The following is an 8,583-nucleotide window of genomic DNA, read 5'->3' as shown; positions in this document are numbered from 1 at the left end:
TGAACAAATTTATGGAAGAAAAAAAAAAAATCAACCTCATTGACCGAGAACACTTTCCTAGCAAGTTTGGGGACCTTAACTGTGCACATTGTACAACAATTATACGGACAATGACAAAAATATGAATTCTTCGAGGATAAAAATGCAAAGGCTAAAGAAAAAAACTATAGTGAGGAGCAATGCAAACAATTTCTGGAGGAATTTGTTTTTTATGAGCCAGCATAAGCATTCATAATCTTATTTAAACAGAACTGTGAGAAAATTGGTGCACAGCATATACACAGTGAGGACTGTGAAGAATGGATACATCATTTTTATTGTATATTCTCTAAAAATAACCTATGCATGCAGAGTATGCCACCTTGCTTCTTACACAACACACATAATGGTAACTTTAGTTTCCTATACATCTATGGATCCACTGGCACAGAATGGGCTCAGGAGGCTTAAGATGTTTGAGAAGTACTGAGCCTGCTATGCATGTGTTCAGTTGATGGTTCAAATAACAGCATTAGATATGGCTGGAAATTACCCACAGTCCTTAAGTCCTCAAATTCTGTCTGCGACTTCTGAAATGAGCTGTGTCACAGCAAAACTGGTAGCTGCAGTTCAACACTCGGCTACAATTATCAGCTGCAGCAGAAGAGTAAGAACTCTGTGCCTCCTGCTTTCCTAGCTTTACTACCATAGAGCTACACATACACTAGTAAGTCACTAGTAAGGTGTGCCCAGATCGCTCTTTTTAAAACTGAGGCCAGCTGTCACAGAAGAGTCTGCAGCCATACTATTTGATCTTCCCATACTGGGTGGCTTTTGGCAAACTGCTTATTGGGAACAGGCCCCTGACCATGCTAAACTCCCGAACCACGCTGGGGAACTGTTTGGAAGAGGGAGAATTGGCAGAAGCTAGGACTGCGCAATGTGCTAAGTATTCAACAGCACAGAGGATCAGTGCCAGTGTCCACGAATGTTCCCTGGCTGCATCAGCCTAGATGTAGCCTTATTGTGTAAGTCCCACTGCAATAAACAAATCTCTCTGCCAAAAAACAATTCCTTTGCCACAAAGGAAGATCTCTTGTTAAGGTTGGGAATTCAGAGATTCTCTATTACCTTGAATGGATTTTAGCACCTGCATTTATTTTGTGAGACATGTATATGGCACTTGAAATGTACCCTTTAACTAGAGGAAAGACTAGCTCTGGGTAACTAATGATGAAGAACTTCAGAGAGCAAGATTTGTATTAATTTTTGTAGACAAAGAGATGGCTCTGAAGTGAAAGAATAAAGGTTTCTTTAGTTATAGGTCTGGAAAAATTAACAAATACATATTTTTCAATTTTCAGTGGTCCTTCTAAAAGCTTCTTTTAACTGTAAGAAATACAGCCGAAAGGATAGATTAAATGGAAAAACACATGAGCAACATCTTTACACAAACAAACAATCAAAGGCATATAAATATTATAGAAAATGTGCTTAGAACATCAAGAACACTTTATCACAAGACACTCATATTTGTTTCCAAAAGAGAAAGGGACTGAGGGGTATGATGAAAAGGCAGAAATGTGGTGGGAGTAAATATATATAGTTTTAAATGTCTAGAAGTCTTTGTTCCCAAAGTTTTTTTGGCCTCATTTCTATGTACATTAAGGTACCCATTGCAGCAGTATAAAGGGAACTTCAAAATTCATTTAAATGTTTTCACTAAAAATGTGGTGAATTGAGGAAATAGATCTGCTATTTCCCAACCTATACAAAATACTCTGTAATTACAGTATGTAAAAAAGAAACGAGATGTACACTTCTGAGTAGCTCCATGAATATAAGGGTTTTTTAAAAACATATGCGCCTTAAACCTCTTTTGACATGAAAAGCCAGGGTTCATGGCCTGTACTGTCTGCACTGTTGAGGATAAATTGGTATCAGCAATAATAGTCATCAGGAGGAGTTCATATTTTAACCCTATAGTTATGGCCTGAAACTATGCTTATTGGCATCACTTATGACAATCCTATTCCAGATATGTTGGTCAGACTCATAAAAATTATGTATGCATATATCACTTTGCTTAACTAAGCTAATAGGCCAAATTACCCTAATATGCAAGTCCTACACTGGCAGCACTGAAATAATTTCAGAAGTACTACATACAGTAGATAATCTGAAATTTGTTCTTGAATCCAGCAGGCCACAGTCTCTCTGATGTTGATTTCTGATGACGTGCTATTTGCTTATGTCTGGTATAAGGTATGTTTGCATGAATGGGGTAATAAAAAATCCATATGGTCTCTCTCCCAATTTCAAAGAAACTGGAGCTGATTTGTCTTCTGGTTGTTGTGTAATAGAGATTATGTATCAGCACCAGGAAACGAACAATTCGTGTTGTTACTTTATTACCATCCAGAAACCTTTCTTTTATACCTCATCTTGTACTTTGGATGTATATCTTTTTAAACTGTGTCCTCACTTCTTAGATGTCTTAAATATGTCAGCATGCCTTGGCTGCTTTCCCTCCTGCATAATCCATACAACTGGCAATTGTGGAAATAAATTATTATTCTATTTTCTCAAAGTATCTCTGTGTTTTAATTAATTTAATATGCATTGTCTCAATGAGAAGCAGGAAAAACACACTGGAGATGGAATCCTGATCCCAGTGAAATCAAACAAGGGTTTTGGCACTGACCTCTGTGCAGACAGAATTTCATCATTCATGGCATTTATTGCATCTCAGATGTGTATTTGTGATATTGAAATTTATGCCACGACCAAAGCTACTATGTGTTCAGCGTCAGAATGGATGTTTTGCATTATAGAACTGGGTCTAACTACGTATGTAGTTCATTTTGCATTGTACATATGATGAAGTGCAAACAACCCTAATAATGCCTCAGAAATACTCTGGGAAACTGCATGGAACTGTAGGGAAAAAAAGAGCACGTATCTACTAAGCTCTTTTAAAAATTATTTTCAGACCAGCCATGAATAACCTGCACTCTGCTTCAGTTCTTAGATGGTCTTACTAACCTGCACAAAATATTCTGGGCCATACCTAAGACAACAGGATAAAATATACTTCTTGAAATACAGTCGGACTGTGGTGCATAAAATTCCGTGTGTGTTAGATTTGAATTTCTCAATGTGGGGTCCATAAATTATTAGCAGTCTAGATAGAAATACCAGAAGATCCCCATAGGGCTGACAAGTCACATAGTGCTGGCTCCTTCTTTATTCCTAGAGGCTACATACTGTTCAAAACCAAATAAAGTGCTCTGAATTATTTATAAACAATATGTTTGCCACAGAGCTGTTACGTAATTGGGTGTGAGATTAGATGATAAAAATAGTTATAAAATGCAGTCAGCATATGGATATAGTTTAAGAAACAAAAGCTGCAGATAAAATACTCTTATTAAAAGGAAATTAAAAAGCAACTGAAAGGGTAAAATCCATTCAAAGAAAATAATACATTATTTTAAATTACCTGCAGGCTAAGTGTTCAGAGCAAGTAGAAACTACTACAGAGCTCTAACCCTTCCCTTCAAAAAAGTTACCACGGTTTAAGAGTAGAATAGAGGAGACTCAGAAAACAAAAAGATAAAGAAAAGTTCTCTGCAAGGAAACAGTAATTAGACCATCTAAACACAAATAAAGGAAGTTAGGACAGAGGTCTCCACAAATGGTTTGGAGAAGATGAGGAGGGAACAATAACACAGGAACAAACTGACCCTTAATAAAATGGTAAGAAAGCAACTTTAAAATTAACAGAATAAATACTTTGTCAAGAAACGCCTAGTTGTGGAACCTGGTACTATAGGATGTTGTGGGTCAAAAACTATTAATAACATCAAAACAGGATTAAAAAAATTCATAGTGGTAACTATGCCTATCATGGATAATGGCTACCATGTGATCTGAATCTGGGGCTTATCACTGGAAAATAGAAAGTTGTGTGAGAAAGATCACCCCACATTTAGCTGATTTCTTTCTATAAATATCTTCTACTGGGCACTGTCAAAGATCGATAATGGATTAGAAGGATCTGGCAGTCCTATGAAATACTTTCTGGCTGTTTTCCAAAAATCATGTGTTAAAGCACCATGACAATTCTAGCAAGTGCTGTTAGTACAGATGTTTATTAATTTAAATCAAAATACTCATTATGGGAGCAGTTAGAAGGAAGCCAATTTCCACATGTGAATGAGAACACTTTAAATGTAAGTTAGAATCAGAGAGAGGCAGGGTTAAAACCTCCCACACAGAGTACGGGCGCTGCAGGGAACACAAAAGCCTGACCTCAGCTACGCCTTTGGCAAGACTCCTGATCCCAGGCAGTGAGACCTCACCCTCCTGCATCCACACTCATCATGTTCCACATGTTAAGTACGCATCAGCTCACAGGATGTCAAAGGAATTTTTCAGTAAGTTAGGGCTATTATACAAAATTTAAGGAAAATGGATAAAAGAGAAAGGAAAGTTTCACTTTACTAATTAGAACACAAGAAAAGTCTTGGGGAAAAAAACTCTGAAAAATCCAAGCTTTGTACCTGGGTCCATCACAGACTGGCTTTGGACACAACACATAAAATTTGTTGCTCAGTTTTCCTGTTAATAAAATAGAAATACTAATTCAGGCTGTATAAGTTTTTTGGATTTTTTGTTTGGGTTTGGATTTTTTTTTCCATTTAAAACAAGAAATTTCATGGTAAAAAAAAGAAAGTAAAAAATGGGTTTACATGAGCACATACCTAATATTCCAGGCTATCGTACATAATGAATACAAGAAACATTACTGGTAGAATAACATTCTGCTTTCATTTTACTTGAAATAACATATTTCATTCTACAGTGGGAAGATTTTAACTGATAAAAGTATCAGCAAATTAGTACCTGATGTTTTTAAATAGAAAGATGTAACTTTAGTTTTTAAAAAGTCCAAATAACTTCTTTCTTACAGTTATTTTTGGCCAAAACTATGAACTAGATTCAAGATGAATTCACAAATATTTTGTTTTCAGATAGAAATTGCATTTCCTGTGAACAAACTATTCATCCAAAACACCTGGCCCAGCATCCGCGATACTTTCCTACTTCACAGAGACTAAGTTAAATAACACTTGCAAGAGGCAGAGGATTTATAAATCACTGTAAGAGTAAAAATAAGCCTGAATACTGCGAGCCAACTATTCTTTCAAAAGCAAATGGAGATTAAAATATTCGATGCAGTTTGTACAAAGAACAGCCTGAACTTTGCCAGTTCAGAGCTGGCTGTACTCATTAACGCAGGAATGCCCTCAAGCTGCTTTGTGTGGAAGGTATAACTTAGAACTGGATTTCTCTGGAGTTCTGAAGGACATCTGGACAGGCATTTTCAAAAAAAAAAAAAAAAAAGTTTCAAATCTTCTTCTCATAACATGACAGGACCCTTCTACAAGAAAATACATCCAGTTCCTTTGATATAGTAGCGGGAAAAGAATGGAGAAGGATTTAAAAGGCTTGCGTACGGAATGAGGAGATCTTAGGTAGCAGATAGAGCAGCCAGCTAAGAATTCCCATGGTGGGAAGGCTAGCAGCCATGCAGCAGTCTAGACAGTATCACTCTACTTCCTTTTCCTTTGTAAAGTTTCTCTGTAGAGCCAAGTTACTCAAACTAGGCAAAATATTAACTTTAAACAGGAGTTACTGTAGTCATTACACTCAAGATTACTGAAAGGTGACTATGCAATATAACTACAAATGATTATAAACAAATATTTGAGGCACGACAGGCTCTTCCTAGGCTGGCCTACTGTACGTCAAGAAGCCAAGTAAGGCTTAATTCTGGCAGCTGAATTCTAGCAATATGTCATTCCTCAATTTCTTAATGAGAACATTTTGACTATTTGCTGGCAAGGAAAAAAATAAGAACATGCTGTTCAAATAGGAAGGAGAAGAGCACGCTGACGAGTTACAGCAAGCATTACTAAACTAAAATGGAATGTGCTTATTTTCTAGCAGGGTTTTGCAGTGATACAAATACATTTCACTAACGTATCGATGCTGAAAGGAATGTGATACTACACACAGGTCAAAATAAAAACATAAACTCTTCATATATTTAATGACACTACTTCATCATTCATTCAGATATGGCTTATAAAATAGGCACAGAGAACGGAAAACATAGAAATCAGAAGCATCAGTGGGAAGGAAGCAGTAAAGCAGACCTGCAACTCTACAGTTCCATGAGATGAAGACAGAAGGCTTTTGCCCCAACCCTGCTGTCCTTCTCTTCTAAGAGGCAAGAGAAACCACTAACAGCACACTCTGTTTGGCACAGCACTCATCTGTCACTTGCAGCACAGTGGAGAAATCTGACAATTCTCTCTACCACCTGTATCAGTCTGGTTGCACCTACGGTTGCTTTGAGCTAGTACATATGAGACAGTTCAGACCTGAGCGTGCTCTAACTACAGCTTAACAAAGCACAGGACAAAACAAGTTCTATTCCATAATGTGTCCCTTGCACGTTATAGATCATTGCATCATACAATGATCATATTTTCTCTTAGCAATGTTTAGAAGCTTGGGCAGTTAAAAAACTTCCTCTAATTTCCGATCTAAATTTATTCTTACCCGGCTTTGAGTAATCTCTTAACCAAACTTTTTTTTTAAATTAAAACAAGCTTCCTTTCCTGTCGTATTTGCTTCAACTAGTAAATTCAAAGACTGTAATGTCTTTTACGCTTCATTTGTCTAAACCAAACAATCCAAATTCTTTTAGTCTCTTGTCCACTCCTCTCTTTTAGTAGGGATTTTTTAATTTGTTTTTGTAACTCTTCTAAGTCCAATTTCTTGCATGTGGATTTCCAGATCTGTTTTCAGTTTTAGAGATAAAGTTTCACCAGCCACATGTACCACACATGGCATTAGTACTTCCTTATCTGTACAAGAAATATAGGGCTGAATTTACTTAGGACTGAATTTACATTTAGCACAGTAACATCACATCAGTGGCTCACAGCCACCCTTTCTTTGGCTTATACATCCAGTTCTTTCAAATTCTCTCATCTTCCTTCTGACAAGCTCTGAGCTTATATCAGAGAGCCTTTCCTATTAGTCCCTAAGCACATGACCTTGTACTTTATATTATTCTATTTTATCCCATTTTATTTCTCTACTCCTCAAGGTCATCCAATTATTCCGGTATGACACCACCCTACAGGGACTGTTTCCCAACTTTGTGATGTCAACAAATTTCATTAGCAAGTTCTAGTTTTTGTGCCAAGATCACTAATGAAAATATTAAACAATACCAGCTTCAATATCCATTTTTGGACAGAGCTCTAACAACTTCCCCCTGCCATTCAACATAACATATCGCCACCCTTTCCTCTGAGGTATTTCTTTGCCCGTCTGACAATTAATTTACTAATTACTTCAGTTTAACAATCTTGTTTGTCTAGAAAAGCAGTTACTATATCACAGAAAGAAAGCAGGCAAGTCTGGTATGATCTGTCTATGGAAAAAAAGGTGTTTTATTCTATTTACTTCCACATTTTTATTTTTTTGTTCTCCTCCAGAACTTGTGTTTGGTTTTTTTTTTTTTAATCTGTACACGGAGAAGCTAAAAAGTGCCTGTCCTCTACAAAAAGCCCATCTGCCTTAGTGTCCATGTCCTGTCCATGTTAAAGAAAACTGATCAGTTAAGATGTTCATTTTACCTTTGAGCCTCGCCAAGAAAATCTTTACTCTTGACTCCAGGAGCAAGTGGTTCCTACTCCTCCTTTGCCTGTCCAGAAAAATAGCAGTGACATGCTTTTACAACAGAATCAATAACCGGGGAGTAAAAGAAAAGTTTTAACTAAAGGTTAGAATTGATCTGGCTTTAAATTTATCTGACAACTTAAAAAAACCCATTCCCATAGGTTTCTCTACAATTTAATTAGAACATAGTAGAGAGGCATTTGAACCAGCTAGCTCTGGAAATAGAAAAAAGTATGGAAGTCTCACCGTGGTAATATCTAGAAAGTCATTGTGTTCTCTGATTACTGGGATTTAAATTTTGTACAGACTGAAGCCATATATATTAAATTTACACCTGCAAAATAACTTACTATTTTGCAGTTGAAAACCAGCTGTTTCTGTGCATTGAAGTGAGGCTGAACATTTTTATATTACACTAGAGACTATATTCTGGGAGCTCTGAAAACTTCAGAAAGCATTAAAAAAAAAAAGGATGAGCTAAATCCTGAAATGCAATGAGCACTGAGAACACTTAACAAATCAACTGCCTTTTTTTTTTTTTTTTTTTTTAAATCGGCCCATTTTATAACAGAATCTTGTTAAATTTTTCTTAGGTATAGACTGAGGTGTGGACTCAACTAATACATTTTAAATCAAATAATGTTCGGTTTCTCACACAGGACAAAATCAGTTTTTTAAACACTTGGTAACATTTTTGCATTCTGTTATCTGAAGTATTTCATGTATTTCCAACTTTTAATGAGACAGAGTATATATTATGTAATGTTAACCACTGCATTATTCCTAATTTTATATTCATTGAATACTGCTCTTTTGTCTTAGTTTTACTTCATCTTGGGT

The sequence above is a fragment of the Nipponia nippon genome, unplaced genomic scaffold (genome assembly GCF_047370975.1).
Source record: "Nipponia nippon isolate SJK-2023a ecotype South Korea unplaced genomic scaffold, ASM4737097v1 scaffold_6, whole genome shotgun sequence".
Taxonomy (NCBI): domain Eukaryota; kingdom Metazoa; phylum Chordata; class Aves; order Pelecaniformes; family Threskiornithidae; genus Nipponia; species Nipponia nippon.
Note: the sequence above shows the minus strand (reverse complement) of the source record.